At 39.2% G+C, this 17896-nt stretch overlaps 15 non-coding genes across 15 annotated transcripts; 8 read left to right on the top strand and 7 right to left on the bottom strand.

The window, feature by feature from the left end:
• The first annotated feature begins 369 nt into the window (after nucleotides 1-369).
• On the top strand, nucleotides 370-441 carry TRNAQ-CUG (transfer RNA glutamine (anticodon CUG)). The gene has a single exon. It is a non-coding gene; the product is annotated as a tRNA-Gln (tRNA).
• A 913-nt stretch (nucleotides 442-1354) lies between these two features.
• On the bottom strand, nucleotides 1355-1426 carry TRNAQ-UUG (transfer RNA glutamine (anticodon UUG)). The gene has a single exon. It is a non-coding gene; the product is annotated as a tRNA-Gln (tRNA).
• A 259-nt stretch (nucleotides 1427-1685) lies between these two features.
• TRNAQ-CUG (transfer RNA glutamine (anticodon CUG)) lies at nucleotides 1686-1757 on the top strand. The gene has a single exon. It is a non-coding gene; the product is annotated as a tRNA-Gln (tRNA).
• Nucleotides 1758-2638: 881 nt separating this feature from the next.
• Nucleotides 2639-2710, bottom strand: TRNAQ-UUG (transfer RNA glutamine (anticodon UUG)). The gene has a single exon. It is a non-coding gene; the product is annotated as a tRNA-Gln (tRNA).
• Nucleotides 2711-5081: 2371 nt separating this feature from the next.
• Nucleotides 5082-5153, top strand: TRNAQ-CUG (transfer RNA glutamine (anticodon CUG)). Its single transcript has one exon. It is a non-coding gene; the product is annotated as a tRNA-Gln (tRNA).
• A 913-nt stretch (nucleotides 5154-6066) lies between these two features.
• TRNAQ-UUG (transfer RNA glutamine (anticodon UUG)) lies at nucleotides 6067-6138 on the bottom strand. Its single transcript has one exon. It is a non-coding gene; the product is annotated as a tRNA-Gln (tRNA).
• Nucleotides 6139-6397: 259 nt separating this feature from the next.
• Nucleotides 6398-6469, top strand: TRNAQ-CUG (transfer RNA glutamine (anticodon CUG)). The gene has a single exon. It is a non-coding gene; the product is annotated as a tRNA-Gln (tRNA).
• Nucleotides 6470-7350: 881 nt separating this feature from the next.
• Nucleotides 7351-7422, bottom strand: TRNAQ-UUG (transfer RNA glutamine (anticodon UUG)). Its single transcript has one exon. It is a non-coding gene; the product is annotated as a tRNA-Gln (tRNA).
• A 2256-nt stretch (nucleotides 7423-9678) lies between these two features.
• TRNAQ-CUG (transfer RNA glutamine (anticodon CUG)) lies at nucleotides 9679-9750 on the top strand. Its single transcript has one exon. It is a non-coding gene; the product is annotated as a tRNA-Gln (tRNA).
• Nucleotides 9751-10979: 1229 nt separating this feature from the next.
• Nucleotides 10980-11051, top strand: TRNAQ-CUG (transfer RNA glutamine (anticodon CUG)). Its single transcript has one exon. It is a non-coding gene; the product is annotated as a tRNA-Gln (tRNA).
• Nucleotides 11052-11932: 881 nt separating this feature from the next.
• TRNAQ-UUG (transfer RNA glutamine (anticodon UUG)) lies at nucleotides 11933-12004 on the bottom strand. Its single transcript has one exon. It is a non-coding gene; the product is annotated as a tRNA-Gln (tRNA).
• A 2364-nt stretch (nucleotides 12005-14368) lies between these two features.
• TRNAQ-CUG (transfer RNA glutamine (anticodon CUG)) lies at nucleotides 14369-14440 on the top strand. Its single transcript has one exon. It is a non-coding gene; the product is annotated as a tRNA-Gln (tRNA).
• Nucleotides 14441-15353: 913 nt separating this feature from the next.
• On the bottom strand, nucleotides 15354-15425 carry TRNAQ-UUG (transfer RNA glutamine (anticodon UUG)). Its single transcript has one exon. It is a non-coding gene; the product is annotated as a tRNA-Gln (tRNA).
• A 259-nt stretch (nucleotides 15426-15684) lies between these two features.
• TRNAQ-CUG (transfer RNA glutamine (anticodon CUG)) lies at nucleotides 15685-15756 on the top strand. Its single transcript has one exon. It is a non-coding gene; the product is annotated as a tRNA-Gln (tRNA).
• An 881-nt stretch (nucleotides 15757-16637) lies between these two features.
• Nucleotides 16638-16709, bottom strand: TRNAQ-UUG (transfer RNA glutamine (anticodon UUG)). Its single transcript has one exon. It is a non-coding gene; the product is annotated as a tRNA-Gln (tRNA).
• Between the last annotated feature and the right edge of the window lie 1187 nt (nucleotides 16710-17896).

Below are 17896 nucleotides of genomic sequence, written 5' to 3'. Positions count from 1 at the left end.
CTCATTCACAACCAGTTCATGCCCGTTCTCTCCATTTTGGCTTTCTGGCTGGCCGAGGGGCCCTTCAGTAATGTTCTTTGCTAACCATTACACCATGGGCCCCTTGCTGGTGCAACCTGACAGAGTTGTAACAGAAATGAGAATCGAGATCTCATGCATCATTTTAACAAACTCATATTCCTAGCCCACGGATATTATGCAAATGTGGAACTGTTTAGTTGGTTTTTTGCGCAATAGCAAACTCTTTGCTTTACAGCTCATTTGGATAGGATTCTTCCTCTGGAGGCATAAGATAAAAGAATATTGCATACATTCTCTAAAAGGCTCTTTTTTTGCTGCAATGACGTTCATCATGTCACTAAGTATGTAGGTTCCATGGTGTAATGGTTAGCACTCTGGATTCTGAATCCAGCGATCCGAGTTCAAATCTCGGTGGGACCTTGGGAATTACTGTGTTTGTTTTCCTCCCAGTGTCTTGTTTTAATAGCAATGACGCTGCTGTGTCGCCCACTTTCATAGCATTATTCCCTGGGTGCATTTGAAAAAAGAAAGATTTTCCATGGATGACGCTCTTTAGCCACAATGAAACCCACCACTTTCTGTGGTGTGAAAGACCCATGGTGTAATGGTAGCACCCTGGAGGTTGAATCCAATAATTTGCATTCAAATCTCTGTAAGAGTTTACCATCAGTCGAACCTTTCCCTTATGGTTTATTGTGGATGTCTTCTTTGAAGAAAGGTATGATCCAACTAAAGTAAGTACATTCACGAATGGGCCCTTGGTCGGTACAAACAGTATTTATACACCTCAGGCCTTTTGTGAATTAAGAAAAGTGTGTTCTTCGTTCTATTTTTCATCTCAAACTGATACCTTCATTTTACAAACATGTAAAGACTGTTAAGACGCTTGATTAATATCATTGATTCTGAATGTGGTCGCTTTTCATAGGATTAACCCTTTAACAATTTTGAAAGAGAATGGCGATACAATAGAGCTGCTTTTCCCAAAATGGTATTATTAATGTTGTTGCTGCATCTTCAAGTAAAAAGAGAATCCATTGGGTCACAGATTGAGCATGTTTCTTAACATTGAGTTAAGTTTGAAAATTTCAAATCTTTTATGTATGTTTCCGATGCAGATCTGCCCATCGACTCAGAATGACCTCACTGTTCATACATTTAAAAAAAATGCATAAAGGTTAAGGTGCTAGGCACAAAAGTGGATTTTTATGAAAAGTTATGCCAGAGAGTGAGAGCGAAAATGAATACCCTACACCACTAACCTTATGAATATTACTATCTTTGGCCTATAATTTAAGACAACAAGGAGACAAAGTGTGTTAGAGCAAGAGAGAGGTTCCACCGAGACTTGAACTCGGATCGCTGGATTCAAAGTCCAAAGTGCTAACCATTACACCATGGAACCCTTGTTGAGCAGAGCTTCATAAGGGCAATGAGAATATAGGGCACAGTCAAGATTTTTACTGACCTATAGTAACCGTTTACTGATATTATATCGAAGCAGCACTGTTGCTGTTGGATGCTGTGCAATCGCAAAGTATTGGCTTCAGGTCTCATTTGGATCAAATTCTTCCTCTGGAGTCTAATGATATAGGAATATTACATATTTTCTCTGATGTGCTCTGTTTTTCCAGAATGAAGTGCATCATGCTACTGAATATGTGGGTTCCATGGTGTAATGGTTAGCACTCTGGACTCTGAATCCAGCGATCCGAGTTCAAGTCTCGGTGGGACCTTGGGGCTGCTTCTCTTTTAGAGTTGCCTTTCATTTGCAGATATATATAACAGCAATAGCTTTGCTTTACAGCCCACTTTGATGGCAGTCTTCTTTGACCAAAGAATATTAATAGTTTCTGGGGATGACTCTCTTTTGCCACAAAGAAACTGCCCACTCTCATATCTCCAAAGCTCCAAGGTATAATGGCTATTAAACTGGCTTTTGATCTCAGCGATTTGCATTGAAAGCCCAGGAGGCCCCTAAAATCAGTTGAATTGTTTCCTGATAATTTAGAGTTTATTTCTTCTTTCGAGAAAGGTGTGATCCAAATAAAGTAAGTACATTTAAACAAGGGCACTTGATCAGTAAATGCACTACTTTCTAGAACTCATAACTCTTGTAAGTTATAAAAAGTTTGCTCTCCATACGGTTTGTCAACTCAAAGAATTACATTTTTTACACATTTAATAAGACCATCAAATTGCTTGAAACATAGGAATGATTGTGAAAGTGAATATGATTCACCAAAATAATTGTATAACATTTTTTAATGTTAATAAAATAGGGCTTTTTCCAATCTTTTCACATCAATGTTGTTTCTGCATGTTCCAGTGAGCAGAGAATCTACTGCACATAGTGTGTACATTTTTCTTTTCATAGAGTTAAGGTTGGACATTATTCATCTGTGGAAAATGTTTCTGAGAGATATCTGGGTGCCCACTCTGATTGACCTTAGGGATTGTACATTAACGATATGTAGTTGCATCACTGTATTGGTATCAGGCACCAAAGTGCATTTAAATGTAATGTCGTGCAGAGAGAGTCGACTGAACTTCTGAATATTAACTCTGTTGAATTGTAATTTGAGAAATTAGAAAATGGAGTGTAAGAGCAAGATAACGGTCCCACCGAGACTTGAACTCGGATCGTTGGATTCAAAGTCCAAAGTGCTAACCATTACACCATGGAACCCTTGCAAGATGCACCTGAGAGCGATGAATCAGAAATGGCAATATAGAGCACATTTACAATTTTTACAGATTCATAGTCCCAATTGACTGATATCATACAAACACAGCGATGTTGTCGATTGACGTTGTGCTATAGCAATCTCTGTGCTTTATAGAGCATGTAGATCAAATTCTTCCTCTTGAGGCATATGATTAAGCAATATTAAATATTGTTTCTGACTGCCTCTGTTTTGGCATAATGAAGTTCAGCAGTTGCAGAAGTATTTAGGTTCCATGGTCTAATGGTTAGTAGGCTGGACTCTGAATTTAGTAATCTGACATGTTATAGCTATATTTTGTTTTCCTTTGGGTGTATTGTCATTTTATGCACATAGATTTCCTAGCAGTGGCTGTGATGAATAGTTCAATTTGATAGCAGCTTCCTTTTGAGAATTTGAAAAAAAAAGAATTAAATAGTCTCTCTGGATGACTCTGCTTTGATTTCTATGTGCACATCCCTTTTGCGTTTCAGAGGGGTTGACCAACATACACAACAGTGCTTGGAAGACCTCTTCCTCCCTCATGGCATGTAAAGCTAACCTCTCTCCTACCGTGTGTTTTTTTACTTTTTAACTTCCCCTTCCGAGTCATGATCATGTAACTGAATTTACATTTTTAGATTTTAACTGCAGTAGTTGCTTGTTTTTCATTTTTATTTTTTGTGTACGCATACATCCCTTTTTGTGGGGAGGGGGGAGTGATGTCTGTTTACTTATATTAGCTAATATAGGTCATTTTATGTCCGCTTACAATATGTGTCAGGATTTTTTATGTCGTTTCCAATCAATGTCTAATATCAAGTGGTTTGCAGCAGTCATACAAAGGCACGTAACACCCCCAAAACATCTACATAAGTTAGAAATACTCCGGAAGAGTACTCAGTTTATGAAAAGGCGGTGAATCCCAAATAGAACTGTAAATGTAAGCTAGCAAGCAGACTGTGCACCCCTGTTTGGAACTATGACCTGTGTGTTGCCCTCTATTAACAGAACAATGTAACTGCAGCCCATGTCACATAAAATAGAAAGTAGAGATTATGCAAATTAACTCCCAGAAGAGCCTGGTGTCACCCCAAAAGGTGTCATGCTTTTCACACCAAGAAACATCCACACATAGATCCCTGCGAACCTCAAAAACGTACAGGAAACCCTGTCCAGCGCTTTGCTCCCAGAGGAGATAAGGTTGAAAAACCACCCTATGTTAAAAGTGTCCATAATCCATGCCAGCTGCCCTGTCTATAGAACCTGGCTGTTCGTGGCCATTCAGGGCATGAGTGGAAGGGTTTAACCTGCCTGGGTTCTTGGGCATGGTTTCATCATGCCTCAGTTTACAATGGCACTCTGCCACTTTGTCAGGCTTTAAAGAAGCCTGACTCCTGCAGAGCAAAAGATCTGATTATTTCCTTACATGTTTTGTACGTAAGAATGCGGATGGTGCTCTGAGCCTCCTATGGTGGTTATTAAGCATGGTATACATACCATAGCATGTAACTGTGCCTACAAATGGAACATTTTGTTCATTTATTAGGGAGTTGTGAAAATGGCAAAATCAAATTGCCATTACTGACACAGACCAGCTGCCGCTGTCCGGACATTTCGTCGAAAGACATTTCGTCGAAAGACATTTGGTCGACGTAATTTGGTCGAAAGCCAAATGGTTGATTTTTTTATTTATTTATATATATATTTTTTAGGTTGTAGTTTAGGGAAAAAAAGGGGTTTTTAGAAAAAAAGGGGGTTGGGGGGACCCCCCCAAACCCCCCCCCAAAAAAAATGTGAAAATAAAAAACAAAGCAATTCGACCATTTGGTTTTCGACCAAATGGTTTCGACCAATTGTCCTGTCGACAAATTTTTTTCGACGAAATGTCTGGCAACCCAGCTGCCGACTGTTGCTATTGACAGGAGTTCCAGGTGTATAAACTGAGGAGATCACCAGTTCAATTACCTGTGAACGCATTTTGAAGCTCATTCACAACCAGTTCATGCCCGTTCTCTCCATTTTGGCTTTCTGGCTGGCCGAGGGGCCCTTCAGTAATGTTCTTTGCTAACCATTACACCATGGGCCCCTTGCTGGTGCAACCTGACAGAGTTGTAACAGAAATGAGAATCGAGATCTCATGCATCATTTTAACAAACTCATATTCCTAGCCCACGGATATTATGCAAATGTGGAACTGTTTAGTTGGTTGTTGCGCAATAGCAAACTCTTTGCTTTACAGCTCATTTGGATAGGATTCTTCCTCTGGAGGCATAAGATAAAAGAATATTGCATACATTCTCTAAAAGGCTCTTTTTTTGCTGCAATGACGTTCATCATGTCACTAAGTATGTAGGTTCCATGGTGTAATGGTTAGCACTCTGGACTCTGAATCCAGCGATCCGAGTTCAAATCTCGGTGGGACCTTGGGAATTACTGTGTTTGTTTTCCTCTCAGTGTCTTGTTTTAATAGCAATGACGCTGCTGTGTCGCCCACTTTCATAGCATTATTCCCTGGGTGCATTTGAAAAAAGAAAGATTTTCCATGGATGACGCTCTTTAGCCACAATGAAACCCACCACTTTCTGTGGTGTGAAAGACCCATGGTGTAATGGTAGCACCCTGGAGGTTGAATCCAATAATTTGCATTCAAATCTCTGTAAGAGTTTACCATCAGTCGAACCTTTCCCTTATCGTTTATTGTGGATGTCTTCTTTGAAGAAAGGTATGATCCAACTAAAGTAAGTACATTCACGAATGGGCCCTTGGTCGGTACAAACAGTATTTATACACCTCAGGCCTTTTGTGAATTAAGAAAAGTGTGTTCTTCGTTCTATTTTTCATCTCAAACTGATACCTTCATTTTACAAACATGTAAAGGCTGTTAAGACGCTTGATTAATATCATTGATTCTGAATGTGGTCGCTTTTCATAGGATTAACCCTTTAACAATTTTGAAAGAGAATGGCGATACAATAGAGCTGCTTTTCCCAAAATGGTATTATTAATGTTGTTGCTGCATCTTCAAGTAAAAAGAGAATCCATTGGGTCACCGATTGAGCATGTTTCTTAACATTGAGTTAAGTTTGAAAATTTCAAATCTTTTATGTATGTTTCCGATGCAGATCTGCCCATCGACTCAGAATGACCTCACTGTTCATACATTTAAAAAAAATGCATAAAGGTTAAGGTGCTAGGCACAAAAGTGGATTTTTATGAAAAGTTATGCCAGAGAGTGAGAGCGAAAATGAATACCCTACACCACTAACCTTATGAATATTACTATCTTTGGCCTATAATTTAAGACAACAAGGAGACAAAGTGTGTTAGAGCAAGAGAGAGGTTCCACCGAGACTTGAACTCGGATCGCTGGATTCAAAGTCCAAAGTGCTAACCATTACACCATGGAACCCTTGTTGAGCAGAGCTTCATAAGGGCAATGAGAATATAGGGCACAGTCAAGATTTTTACTGACCTATAGTAACCGTTTACTGATATTATATCGAAGCAGCACTGTTGCTGTTGGATGCTGTGCAATCGCAAAGTATTGGCTTCAGGTCTCATTTGGATCAAATTCTTCCTCTGGAGTCTAATGATATAGGAATATTACATATTTTCTCTGATGTGCTCTGTTTTTCCAGAATGAAGGTCATCATGCTTCTGAATATGTGGGTTCCATGGTGTAATGGTTAGCACTCTGGACTCTGAATCCAGCGATCCGAGTTCAAGTCTCGGTGGGACCTTGGGGCTGCTTCTCTTTTAGAGTTGCCTTTCATTTGCAGATATATATAACAGCAATAGCTTTGCTTTACAGCCCACTTTGATGGCAGTCTTCTTTGACCAAAGAATATTAATAGTTTCTGGGGATGACTCTCTTTTGCCACAAAGAAACTGCCCACTCTCATATCTCCAAAGCTCCAAGGTATAATGGCTATTAAACTGGCTTTTGATCTCAGCGATTTGCATTGAAAGCCCAGGAGGCCCCTAAAATCAGTTGAATTGTTTCCTGATAATTTAGAGTTTATTTCTTCTTTCGAGAAAGGTGTGATCCAAATAAAGTAAGTACATTTAAACAAGGGCACTTGATCAGTAAATGCACTACTTTCTAGAACTCATAACTCTTGTAAGTTATAAAAAGTTTGCTCTCCATACAGTTTGTCAACTCAAAGAATTACATTTTTTACACATTTAATAAGACCATCAAATTGCTTGAAACATAGGAATGATTGTGAAAGTGAATATGATTCACCAAAATAATTGTATAACATTTTTTAATGTTAATAAAATAGGGCTTTTTCCAATCTTTTCACATCAATGTTGTTTCTGCATGTTCCAGTGAGCAGAGAATCTACTGCACATAGTGTGTACATTTTTCTTTTCATAGAGTTAAGGTTGGACATTATTCATCTGTGGAAAATGTTTCTGAGAGATATCTGGGTGCCCACTCTGATTGACCTTAGGGATTGTACATTAACGATATGTAGTTGCATCACTGTATTGGTATCAGGCACCAAAGTGCATTTAAATGTAATGTCGTGCAGAGAGAGTCGACTGAACTTCTGAATATTAACTCTGTTGAATTGTAATTTGAGAAATTAGAAAATGGAGTGTAAGAGCAAGATAACGGTCCCACCGAGACTTGAACTCGGATAGTTGGATTCAAAGTCCAAAGTGCTAACCATTACACCATGGAACCCTTGCAAGATGCACCTGAGAGCGATGAATCAGAAATGGCAATATAGAGCACATTTACAATTTTTACAGATTCATAGTCCCAATTGACTGATATCATACAAACACAGCGATGTTGTCGATTGACGTTGTGCTATAGCAATCTCTGTGCTTTATAGAGCATGTAGATCAAATTCTTCCTCTTGAGGCATATGATTAAGCAATATTAAATATTGTTTCTGACTGCCTCTGTTTTGGCATAATGAAGTTCAGCATTTGCGGAAGTATTTAGGTTCCATGGTCTAATGGTTAGTAGGCTGGACTCTGAATTTAGTAATCTGACATGTTATAGCTATATTTTGTTTTCCTTTGGGTGTATTGTCATTTTATGCACATAGATTTCCTAGCAGTGGCTGTGATGAATAGTTCAATTTGATAGCAGCTTCCTTTTGAGAATTTGAAAAAAAAGAATTAAATAGTCTCTCTGGATGACTCTGCTTTGATTTCTATGTGCACATCCCTTTTGCGTTTCAGAGGGATTGACCAACATACACAACAGTGCTTGGAAGACCTCTTCCTCCCTCATGGCATGTAAAGCTAACCTCTCTCCTACCGTGTGTTTTTTTACTTTTTAACTTCCCCTTCCGAGTCATGATCATGTAACTGAATTTACATTTTATGTCCGCTTACAATATGTGTCAGGATTTTTTATGTCGTTTCCAATCAATGTCTAATATCAAGTGGTTTGCAGCAGTCATACAAAGGCACGTAACACCCCCAAAACACCTACATAAATTAGAAATACTCCGGAAGAGTACTCAGTTTATGAAAAGGCGGTGAATCCCAAATAGAACTGTAAATGTAAGCTAGCAAGCAGACCGTGCACCCCTGTTTGGAACTATGACCTGTGTGTTGCCCTCTATTAACAGAACAATGTAACTGCAGCCCATGTCACATAAAATAGAAAGTAGAGATTATGCAAATTAACTCCCAGAAGAGCCTGGTGTCACCCCAAAAGGTGTCATGCTTTTCACACCAAGAAACATCCACACATAGATCCCTGCGAACCTCAAAAACGTACAGGAAACCCTGTCCAGCGCTTTGCTCCCAGAGGAGATAAGGTTGAAAAACCACCCTATGTTAAAAGTGTCCATAATCCATGCCAGCTGCCCTGTCTATAGAACCCGGCCGTTCGTGGCCGTTCGGGGCCTAGGGGCATGAGTGGAAGGGTTTAACCTGCCTGGGTTCTTGGGCATGGTTTCATCATGCCTCAGTTTACAATGGCACTCTGCCACTTTGTCAGGCTTTAAAGAAGCCTGACTCCTGCAGAGCAAAAGATCTGATTATTTCCTTACATGTTTTGTACGTAAGAATGCGGATGGTGCTCTGAGCCTCCTATGGTGGTTATTAAGCATGGTATACATACCATAGCATGTAACTGTGCCTACAAATGGAACATTTTGTTCATTTATTAGGGAGTTGTGAAAATGGCAAAATCAAATTGCCATTACTGACACAGACCAGCTGCCGCTGTCCGGACATTTCGTCGAAAGACATTTCGTCGAAAGACATTTGGTCGACGTAATTTGGTCGAAAGCCAAATGGTTGATTTTTTTATTTATTTATATATATATTTTTTAGGTTGTAGTTTAGGGAAAAAAAGGGGTTTTTAGAAAAAAAGGGGGTTGGGGGGACCCCCCCAAACCCCCCCCCAAAAAAAATGTGAAAATAAAAAACAAAGCAATTCGACCATTTGGTTTTCGACCAAATGGTTTCGACCAATTGTCCTGTCGACAAATTTTTTTCGACGAAATGTCTGGCAACCCAGCTGCCGACTGTTGCTATTGACAGGAGTTCCAGGTGTATAAACTGAGGAGATCACCAGTTCAATTACCTGTGAACGCATTTTGAAGCTCATTCACAACCAGTTCATGCCCGTTCTCTCCATTTTGGCTTTCTGGCTGGCCGAGGGGCCCTTCAGTAATGTTCTTTGCTAACCATTACACCATGGGCCCCTTGCTGGTGCAACCTGACAGAGTTGTAACAGAAATGAGAATCGAGATCTCATGCATCATTTTAACAAACTCATATTCCTAGCCCACGGATATTATGCAAATGTGGAACTGTTTAGTTGGTTGTTGCGCAATAGCAAACTCTTTGCTTTACAGCTCATTTGGATAGGATTCTTCCTCTGGAGGCATAAGATAAAAGAATATTGCATACATTCTCTAAAAGGCTCTTTTTTTGCTGCAATGACGTTCATCATGTCACTAAGTATGTAGGTTCCATGGTGTAATGGTTAGCACTCTGGACTCTGAATCCAGCGATCCGAGTTCAAATCTCGGTGGGACCTTGGGAATTACTGTGTTTGTTTTCCTCTCAGTGTCTTGTTTTAATAGCAATGACGCTGCTGTGTCGCCCACTTTCATAGCATTATTCCCTGGGTGCATTTGAAAAAAGAAAGATTTTCCATGGATGACGCTCTTTAGCCACAATGAAACCCACCACTTTATGTGGTGTGAAAGACCCATGGTGTAATGGTAGCACCCTGGAGGTTGAATCCAATAATTTGCATTCAAATCTCTGTAAGAGTTTACCATCAGTCGAACCTTTCCCTTATCGTTTATTGTGGATGTCTTCTTTGAAGAAAGGTATGATCCAACTAAAGTAAGTACATTCACGAATGGGCCCTTGGTCGGTACAAACAGTATTTATACACCTCAGGCCTTTTGTGAATTAAGAAAAGTGTGTTCTTCGTTCTATTTTTCATCTCAAACTGATACCTTCATTTTACAAACATGTAAAGACTGTTAAGACGCTTGATTAATATCATTGATTCTGAATGTGGTCGCTTTTCATAGGATTAACCCTTTAACAATTTTGAAAGAGAATGGCGATACAATAGAGCTGCTTTTCCCAAAATGGTATTATTAATGTTGTTGCTGCATCTTCAAGTAAAAAGAGAATCCATTGGGTCACAGATTGAGCATGTTTCTTAACATTGAGTTAAGTTTGAAAATTTCAAATCTTTTATGTATGTTTCCGATGCAGATCTGCCCATCGACTCAGAATGACCTCACTGTTCATACATTTAAAAAAAATGCATAAAGGTTAAGGTGCTAGGCACAAAAGTGGATTTTTATGAAAAGTTATGCCAGAGAGTGAGAGCGAAAATGAATACCCTACACCACTAACCTTATGAATATTACTATCTTTGGCCTATAATTTAAGACAACAAGGAGACAAAGTGTGTTAGAGCAAGAGAGAGGTTCCACGATCGCTGGATTCAAAGTCCAAAGTGCTAACCATTACACCATGGAACCCTTGTTGAGCAGAGCTTCATAAGGGCAATGAGAATATAGGGCACAGTCAAGATTTTTACTGACCTATAGTAACCGTTTACTGATATTATATCGAAGCAGCACTGTTGCTGTTGGATGCTGTGCAATCGCAAAGTATTGGCTTCAGGTCTCATTTGTATCAAATTCTTCCTCTGGAGTCTAATGATATAGGAATATTACATATTTTCTCTGATGTGCTCTGTTTTTCCAGAATGAAGGTCATCATGCTTCTGAATATGTGGGTTCCATGGTGTAATGGTTAGCACTCTGGACTCTGAATCCAGCGATCCGAGTTCAAGTCTCGGTGGGACCTTGGGGCTGCTTCTCTTTTAGAGTTGCCTTTCATTTGCAGATATATATAACAGCAATAGCTTTGCTTTACAGCCCACTTTGATGGCAGTCTTCTTTGACCAAAGAATATTAATAGTTTCTGGGGATGACTCTCTTTTGCCACAAAGAAACTGCCCACTCTCATATCTCCAAAGCTCCAAGGTATAATGGCTATTAAACTGGCTTTTGATCTCAGCGATTTGCATTGAAAGCCCAGGAGGCCCCTAAAATCAGTTGAATTGTTTCCTGATAATTTAGAGTTTATTTCTTCTTTCGAGAAAGGTGTGATCCAAATAAAGTAAGTACATTTAAACAAGGGCACTTGATCAGTAAATGCACTACTTTCTAGAACTCATAACTCTTGTAAGTTATAAAAAGTTTGCTCTCCATACAGTTTGTCAACTCAAAGAATTACATTTTTTACACATTTAATAAGACCATCAAATTGCTTGAAACATAGGAATGATTGTGAAAGTGAATATGATTCACCAAAATAATTGTATAACATTTTTTAATGTTAATAAAATAGGGCTTTTTCCAATCTTTTCACATCAATGTTGTTTCTGCATGTTCCAGTGAGCAGAGAATCTACTGCACATAGTGTGTACATTTTTCTTTTCATAGAGTTAAGGTTGGACATTATTCATCTGTGGAAAATGTTTCTGAGAGATATCTGGGTGCCCACTCTGATTGACCTTAGGGATTGTACATTAACGATATGTAGTTGCATCACTGTATTGGTATCAGGCACCAAAGTGCATTTAAATGTAATGTCGTGCAGAGAGAGTCGACTGAACTTCTGAATATTAACTCTGTTGAATTGTAATTTGAGAAATTAGAAAATGGAGTGTAAGAGCAAGATAACGGTCCCACCGAGACTTGAACTCGGATCGTTGGATTCAAAGTCCAAAGTGCTAACCATTACACCATGGAACCCTTGCAAGATGCACCTGAGAGCGATGAATCAGAAATGGCAATATAGAGCACATTTACAATTTTTACAGATTCATAGTCCCAATTGACTGATATCATACAAACACAGCGATGTTGTCGATTGACGTTGTGCTATAGCAATCTCTGTGCTTTATAGAGCATGTAGATCAAATTCTTCCTCTTGAGGCATATGATTAAGCAATATTAAATATTGTTTCTGACTGCCTCTGTTTTGGCATAATGAAGTTCAGCATTTGCGGAAGTATTTAGGTTCCATGGTCTAATGGTTAGTAGGCTGGACTCTGAATTTAGTAATCTGACATGTTATAGCTATATTTTGTTTTCCTTTGGGTGTATTGTCATTTTATGCACATAGATTTCCTAGCAGTGGCTGTGATGAATAGTTCAATTTGATAGCAGCTTCCTTTTGAGAATTTGAAAAAAAAAGAATGAAATAGTCTCTCTGGATGACTCTGCTTTGATTTCTATGTGCACATCCCTTTTGCGTTTCAGAGGGATTGACCAACATACACAACAGTGCTTGGAAGACCTCTTCCTCCCTCATGGCATGTAAAGCTAACCTCTCTCCTACCGTGTGTTTTTTTACTTTTTAACTTCCCCTTCCGAGTCATGATCATGTAACTGAATTTACATTTTTAGATTTTAACTGCAGTAGTTGCTTGTTTTTCATTTTTATTTTTTGTGTACGCATACATCCCTTTTTGTGGGGAGGGGGGAGTGATGTCTGTTTACTTATATTAGCTAATATAGGTCATTTTATGTCCGCTTACAATATGTGTCAGGATTTTTTATGTCGTTTCCAATCAATGTCTAATATCAAGTGGTTTGCAGCAGTCATACAAAGGCACGTAACACCCCCAAAACACCTACATAAGTTAGAAATACTCCGGAAGAGTACTCAGTTTATGAAAAGGCGGTGAATCCCAAATAGAACTGTAAATGTAAGCTAGCAAGCAGAATGTGCACCCCTGTTTGGAACTATGACCTGTGTGTTGCCCTCTATTAACAGAACAATGTAACTGCAGCCCATGTCACATAAAATAGAAAGTAGAGATTATGCAAATTAACTCCCAGAAGAGCCTGGTGTCACCCCAAAAGGTGTCATGCTTTTCACACCAAGAAACATCCACACATAGATCCCTGCGAACCTCAAAAACGTACAGGAAACCCTGTCCAGCGCTTTGCTCCCAGAGGAGATAAGGTTGAAAAACCACCCTATGTTAAAAGTGTCCATAATCCATGCCAGCTGCCCTGTCTATAGAACCTGGCCGTTCGTGGCCAATCGGGGCCTAGGGGCATGAGTGGAAGGGTTTAACCTGCCTGGGTTCTTGGGCATGGTTTCATCATGCCTCAGTTTACAATGGCACTCTGCCACTTTGTCAGGCTTTAAAGAAGCCTGACTCCTGCAGAGCAAAAGATCTGATTATTTCCTTACATGTTTTGTACGTAAGAATGCGGATGGTGCTCTGAGCCTCCTATGGTGGTTATTAAGCATGGTATACATACCATAGCATGTAACTGTGCCTACAAATGGAACATTTTGTTCATTTATTAGGGAGTTGTGAAAATGGCAAAATCAAATTGCCATTACTGACACAGACCAGCTGCCGCTGTCCGGACATTTCGTCGAAAGACATTTGGTCGACGTAATTTGGTCGAAAGCCAAATGGTCGATTTTTTTATTTATTTATATATATATTTTTTAGGTTGTAGTTTAGGGAAAAAAAGGGGTTTTTAGAAAAAAAGGGGGTTGGGGGGACCCCCCCAAACCCCCTCCCAAAAAAAAATGTGAAAATAAAAAACAAAGCAATTCGACCATTTGGTTTTCGACCAAATGGTTTCGACCAATTGTCCTGTCGACAAATTTTTTTCGACGAAATGTCTGGCAACCCAGCTGCCGACTGTTGCTATTGACAGGAGTTCCAGGTGTATAAACTGAGGAGATCACCAGTTCAATTACCTGTGAACGCATTTTGAAGCTCATTCACAACCAGTTCATGCCCGTTCTCTCCATTTTGGCTTTCTGGCTGGCCGAGGGGCCCTTCAGTAATGTTGTTTGCTAACCATTACCCATGGGCCCCTTGCTGGTGCAACCTGACAGAGTTGTAACAGAAATGAGAATCGAGATCTCATGCATCATTTTAACAAACTCATATTCCTAGCCCACGGATATTATGCAAATGTGGAACTGTTTAGTTGGTTGTTGCGCAATAGCAAACTCTTTGCTTTACAGCTCATTTGGATAGGATTCTTCCTCTGGAGGCATAAGATAAAAGAATATTGCATACATTCTCTAAAAGGCTCTTTTTTTGCTGCAATGCCGTTCATCATGTCACTAAGTATGTAGGTTCCATGGTGTAATGGTTAGCACTCTGGACTCTGAATCCAGCGATCCGAGTTCAAATCTCGGTGGGACCTTGGGAATTACTGTGTTTGTTTTCCTCCCAGTGTCTTGTTTTAATAGCAATGACGCTGCTGTGTCGCCCACTTTCATAGCATTATTCCCTGGGTGCATTTGAAAAAAGAAAGATTTTCCATGGATGACGCTCTTTAGCCACAATGAAACCCACCACTTTATGTGGTGTGAAAGACCCATGGTGTAATGGTAGCACCCTGGAGGTTGAATCCAATAATTTGCATTCAAATCTCTGTAAGAGTTTACCATCAGTCGAACCTTTCCCTTATCGTTTATTGTGGATGTCTTCTTTGAAGAAAGGTATGATCCAACTAAAGTAAGTACATTCACGAATGGGCCCTTGGTCGGTACAAACAGTATTTATACACCTCAGGCCTTTTGTGAATTAAGAAAAGTGTGTTCTTCGTTCTATTTTTCATCTCAAACTGATACCTTCATTTTACAAACATGTAAAGACTGTTAAGACGCTTGATTAATATCATTGATTCTGAATGTGGTCGCTTTTCATAGGATTAACCCTTTAACAATTTTGAAAGAGAATGGCGATACAATAGAGCTGCTTTTCCCAAAATGGTATTATTAATGTTGTTGCTGCATCTTCAAGTAAAAAGAGAATCCATTGGGTCACAGATTGAGCATGTTTCTCAACATTGAGTTAAGTTTGAAAATTTCAAATCTTTTATGTATGTTTCCGATGCAGATCTGCCCATCGACTCAGAATGACCTCACTGTTCATACATTTAAAAAAAATGCATAAAGGTTAAGGTGCTAGGCACAAAAGTGGATTTTTATGAAAAGTTATGCCAGAGAGTGAGAGCGAAAATGAATACCCTACACCACTAACCTTATGAATATTACTATCTTTGGCCTATAATTTAAGACAACAAGGAGACAAAGTGTGTTAGAGCAAGAGAGAGGTTCCACCGAGACTTGAACTCGGATCGCTGGATTCAAAGTCCAAAGTGCTAACCATTACACCATGGAACCCTTGTTGAGCAGAGCTTCATAAGGGCAATGAGAATATAGGGCACAGTCAAGATTTTTACTGACCTATAGTAACCGTTTACTGATATTATATCGAAGCAGCACTGTTGCTGTTGGATGCTGTGCAATCGCAAAGTATTGGCTTCAGGTCTCATTTGGATCAAATTCTTCCTCTGGAGTCTAATGATATAGGAATATTACATATTTTCTCTGATGTGCTCTGTTTTTCCAGAATGAAGTGCATCATGCTACTGAATATGTGGGTTCCATGGTGTAATGGTTAGCACTCTGGACTCTGAATCCAGCGATCCGAGTTCAAGTCTCGGTGGGACCTTGGGGCTGCTTCTCTTTTAGAGTTGCCTTTCATTTGCAGATATATATAACAGCAATAGCTTTGCTTTACAGCCCACTTTGATGGCAGTCTTCTTTGACCAAAGAATATTAATAGTTTCTGGGGATGACTCTCTTTTGCCACAAAGAAACTGCCCACTCTCATATCTCCAAAGCTCCAAGGTATAATGGCTATTAAACTGGCTTTTGATCTCAGCGATTTGCATTGAAAGCCCAGGAGGCCCCTAAAATCAGTTGAATTGTTTCCTGATAATTTAGAGTTTATTTCTTCTTTCGAGAAAGGTGTGATCCAAATAAAGTAAGTACATTTAAACAAGGGCACTTGATCAGTAAATGCACTACTTTCTAGAACTCATAACTCTTGTAAGTTATAAAAAGTTTGCTCTCCATACGGTTTGTCAACTCAAAGAATTACATTTTTTACACATTTAATAAGACCATCAAATTGTTTGAAACATAGGAATGATTGTGAAAGTGAATATGATTCACCAAAATAATTGTATAACATTTTTTAATGTTAATAAAATAGGGCTTTTTCCAATCTTTTCACATCAATGTTGTTTCTGCATGTTCCAGTGAGCAGAGAATCTACTGCACATAGTGTGTACATTTTTCTTTTCATAGAGTTAAGGTTGGACATTATTCATCTGTGGAAAATGTTTCTGAGAGATATCTGGGTGCCCACTCTGATTGACCTTAGGGATTGTACATTAACGATATGTAGTTGCATCACTGTATTGGTATCAGGCACCAAAGTGCATTTAAATGTAATGTCGTGCAGAGAGAGTCGACTGAACTTCTGAATATTAACTCTGTTGAATTGTAATTTGAGAAATTAGAAAATGGAGTGTAAGAGCAAGATAACGGTCCCACCGAGACTTGAACTCGGATCGTTGGATTCAAAGTCCAAAGTGCTAACCATTACACCATGGAACCCTTGCAAGATGCACCTGAGAGCGATGAATCAGAAATGGCAATATAGAGCACATTTACAATTTTTACAGATTCATAGTCCCAATTGACTGATATCATACAAACACAGCGATGTTGTCGATTGACGTTGTGCTATAGCAATCTCTGTGCTTTATAGAGCATGTAGATCAAATTCTTCCTCTTGAGGCATATGATTAAGCAATATTAAATATTGTTTCTGACTGCCTCTGTTTTGGCATAATGAAGTTCAGCATTTGCGGAAGTATTTAGGTTCCATGGTCTAATGGTTAGTAGGCTGGACTCTGAATTTAGTAATCTGACATGTTATAGCTATATTTTGTTTTCCTTTGGGTGTATTGTCATTTTATGCACATAGATTTCCTAGCAGTGGCTGTGATGAATAGTTCAATTTGATAGCAGCTTCCTTTTGAGAATTTGAAAAAAAAAGAATTAAATAGTCTCTCTGGATGACTCTGCTTTGATTTCTATGTGCACATCCCTTTTGCGTTTCAGAGGGGTTGACCAACATACACAACAGTGCTTGGAAGACCTCTTCCTCCCTCATGGCATGTAAAGCTAACCTCTCTCCTACCGTGTGTTTTTTTACTTTTTAACTTCCCCTTCCGAGTCATGATCATGTAACTGAATTTACATTTTTAGATTTTAACTGCAGTAGTTGCTTGTTTTTCATTTTTATTTTTTGTGTACGCATACATCCCTTTTTGTGGGGAGGGGGGAGTGATGTCTGTTTACTTATATTAGCTAATATAGGTCATTTTATGTCCGCTTACAATATGTGTCAGGATTTTTTATGTCGTTTCCAATCAATGTCTAATATCAAGTGGTTTGCAGCAGTCATACAAAGGCACGTAACACCCCCAAAACATCTACATAAGTTAGAAATACTCTGGAAGAGTACTCAGTTTATGAAAAGGCGGTGAATCCCAAATAGAACTGTAAATGTAAGCTAGCAAGCAGACTGTGCACCCCTGTTTGGAACTATGACCTGTGTGTTGCCCTCTATTAACAGAACAATGTAACTGCAGCCCATGTCACATAAAATAGAAAGTAGAGATTATGCAAATTAACTCCCAGAAGAGCCTGGTGTCACCCCAAAAGGTGTCATGCTTTTCACACCAAGAAACATCCACACATAGATCCCTGCGAACCTCAAAAACGTACAGGAAACC

This window comes from Ambystoma mexicanum, chromosome 5p (assembly GCF_040938575.1).
Source record: "Ambystoma mexicanum isolate Mex_15411 chromosome 5p, UKY_AmexF1_1, whole genome shotgun sequence".
Classification (NCBI taxonomy): Eukaryota; Metazoa; Chordata; class Amphibia; order Caudata; family Ambystomatidae; genus Ambystoma; species Ambystoma mexicanum.
This window is presented reverse-complemented; position numbering and strand designations above follow the sequence as displayed.